A 3845-nucleotide genomic window follows, 5' to 3' on the forward strand; every position below is an offset into this window, starting at 1 on the left:
AAATGTTAGAAAGTAAACTCAACAGGACTAAGAGGGATGGCTAAGAGGGATGTGTATGATCAACTTTGGGTAAAATAATTATTTAATGAACATCGTAATATTTATTTCTAGGTTGGGCACGGTTTAGCTCAATTATTTATTTTGTATTCTTTACAAAAGCCAGTTTACAAACTCATTCAAAAATTACTAAGGATTTAGGGGTGCCTGGGTGGCTCAGTTGGTTGAATGTCCAACTCTTAATTTTGGCTCTGTTCATGATCCCAGGGTCATGGGATCAAGCCCCATGTGGGTTATCACGCTGTGTGTGGATTAAGATTCTCTCTCTGTGTCCTTCTGTCCCTCTCCCCTACTTGTACTCTTTCTCTCTAAAATAAAAAATAAAATAAAATAAATTAAAATAAATTAAAAATTACTAACCATTTAGATTAACCCGATAAACTACCAACTGAACTGATAACTCAACATGTCTCTTTCAGGATGGGGATATAATTACCACTCCTTGTGTTGTCCATTCACTAGACTATACAGAAGAGAAAAAAAAAGGTATAGATTTGAGCATTCACAGTTTTGGTCCAAAAAAGCTAAAAACTCTTGCTTAGAGACTTCAGAGACCATATAAAAGAACGTAAATATAGTCATCTTGAAAATGAAATTTCTTGCATCAGAAATAATTTATTTTAAACAAAATTTCTCAACCAACTACAAAATTTAAGTGAGACTGTAGTCAAATTCAGTAGAAACTATGTAATTCCAAACATTAAGTATTTACAAACACGTATTTATATTAGATGTGTGTGTGTGAGTTTACAGTCCTTCATATCTTTAGTTCAAAAATTCAAAAATATTGTTGTATTTTAAGAAACAAGCTGTTAGTCTCATTAACTGAATATATCTCAGTATAATTTGGTAGGGATTTGTGTTTGCTCTAACACATATTCTTCACAACTTAAATAAGAAATAATATTATAGTTGCACTGATATTCCTTTACAGTTAACTTTTGAAATAAGAAAGAATTTGGGACATTTCAGTCAATATGTTCAGAGTTCAATGGTCCACTGTAGAACTCACTTCTTGGGGAGTGAATTAGTAAATGAATATAACTCTACAAGTTCCAATGAAAACAAATTATCTATCAGGCCGCCTGGGTGCTCAGTCAGTTGAGCGTCCTACTCTTGATTTCGGCTCCAGTCATGATCTCACAATTGTGGGATCAAGCCCCACATCTGGGTCTACACTGACAGTGTGAAGTCTGCTTGAGATTCTCTCTCCCTCTCTGTCCCTGTCTCTCTCTCTCTTTCTCCAAATTAATTAAGAAAATAAACATTAAAAAATAAAACAAACTATTTACCTATACTTATATAAAGAAAAATATGAGAATATTTGAACAAAACTAGCATAAACTTTGACAAATTTAATGTTAGCCTTTAAAATTCAATTCATTCCCTAGGTTTTCGTTGTGCCCATATATATACTTTCTGCATGTCTTTCTGATTTCGTTTCAAATTAACATATGATGATTCTTTCCTGATTGTCAGTATTAAACAGCAGAAATAAGATACATGGGAGCAAAGCTTTTAGCAAGCTATACTTGGGTAGGAGTTATTTTCATTTAACTACATCCTACCTCATAATAAAACAATGTTTCAATATTATTTCTCTAATATTTTTAAATTAAAAAAATTAAATTTTTAATAACTATGGTTAAAGAGAAAAATCTGTATCTGTTACTATTTTGCCATTTGATTTAATTAGTTACATTGTCTTCTCCTTTTATATTGTAGACTCTGAAGGTCGCCCCAGGAGGTCGTACTCTTAAAAATATGAACCTGCTCTATTTATTAAGTACAAGTGAGATGAACTATTGCCTAGTAAATCTAATATTCAGGGAGAGTCAAAATCCATCTGATACAGTCTCAACTAACTAAACCAGATGTCACAACTTACAACCTATATTTACTGATGAGGATGGTTATCAAAAGAGATTTTCCGCTTCTGAAGAGAATTCATCTCAAGACAACTTCAAATGTGAAACACAGTTCGGTAAACTTAGAACAACAATTTGGTAAGCTTAAAATAACACTTAATTTGCAGTATTTTCTTTTATGTTTTTAAGTCTTATTCTATTTTTAACGTTTATTTATTTTTGGGAGAGAGAGAGAGCATGCGAGCACTGAGGAGGGGCAGAGAGAGAGGCAAAGGATCCAAAGCAGGCTCTGCGCTGTCAGCTCAGAGCCCGGTGTGGGTCTCAAACTCAACAGCTGTGAGACCATGACATGAGCTGAAGTTGGATGCTTAACTCACTGAACCACCCAGGTGCCCCTACAATATTTTATTTATATTATCTTCAGAAACATGGTTTTACGAACTGCAAAGCAAATGTAGTGAAACAATAAAGAAAAAAAAGCATACAGAATCACTAGCATCTTTCAGGAAAAAAAAAAATAATAGGTTTAAAAAAAAAGTAACTACCTAAATATCTAGGGTCTATTTTTCTAATTTAAGTCCTTAGTCATTCAGAGCAATGTCTACAGGTATCAGTAATTCAATTTAAAAATGAAAAAGCCAACTATTTTAATAGGATTCAAACTAGGAAAGGGAAATGAACCCAAATTGTTTGAGCCACTTAAATCACTTTTATCAGGCTATCTCCCTAAAGGAGGATAATTTAATTTGAAAAGATCAGAGTATTGACTGAGACGTAGATCCCTAGGTATTTAAAAGATAAATGAGATAGATTAAAATGAAACAAATTCAGTGTGATAACACTATATGTGGATATTTACATTTAGGACTCTTTGTCTTAAGATAGTAGATTATTTAGAAGACAATAGTGTTCAGACATTAACTTTCACTGGTTATATTAAGAGAGAATATCGCAATTGTTGACATAAAAAAAAGTGTAATTATTAGACAGTACTCATTACTATCTAATCTGAATGTAGGTCTTTTCTAAGCTACATAAGAGTATAAAGTTCTTTCTCCATGTGACTGAGTAGAACTTTCAAATTTTAGTATTAGGTAAGGAAGAGATGATTAATAATTTTGATGCTGGATTCAAAGATCCGGGATGTATTCTGACCAGCAGAATGATCCTGGGTGAGTTACATACTGCCTCTAACCATCAACTATTCACCTATAAAATGGCGGTGTGATAGTGAATTTTAATAAGAGCATCTACCTCAAAGTGAAGTAAAGATCTAATAATATAATATTTCAAAAACACTTACGTAGTGACTGGCATCAAGTAAATTCTTAAGTGATGAAATATAGAGAGCTCTTGGTTTTATTGATGGTTTTATCATTTGCATAGCTCCTCATCAAGCCAAAATAATGTCAAAAATTTCCATCAACTGTATCATTGATTAAAGTCTTCCTTGTTTCTGTTAACAATGAATAGAGGCTAATAAGTAATCTATTAAACAGATTAGTCAATGATTCATGCTAAAACAACAAAATCACATCTCTGCCACAGCCTTACAAATGCTCACTATGCCTGCCTTCATTAATCTTGGGGGGGGGGGTCATCAATCAATTAATTAAACAAGCATTCTATTGCCTTTTCTGTTGCACGGCTCATAGTACCATTCTGACACTAGCAACCCTTCAATTACTGTTTGATTCGTCTTTGAATTCAAGGTGTCTGGCAAACTGGTGGTCTCCAAATGCACCAGGTGGAAAGGGAAACATGATAAGACTCCGGAGAGGCTCAACTAATTAAAAAGACTGGTGTTTTAGTCAAGTTAACATGGAATTGCACTTGGAAAGCTTGGAATTGCTGATTGAAAGACCAGGGAGTCTAAACCTGGTGACTCTGTATTGTAAGTAAAACTGTAAAGCTAAAACT

The sequence above is a fragment of the Panthera pardus genome, unplaced genomic scaffold, assembly GCF_024362965.1.
Source record: "Panthera pardus isolate Hobbes unplaced genomic scaffold, ASM2436296v1 HiC_scaffold_20, whole genome shotgun sequence".
Lineage (NCBI taxonomy): Eukaryota > Metazoa > Chordata > Mammalia > Carnivora > Felidae > Panthera > Panthera pardus.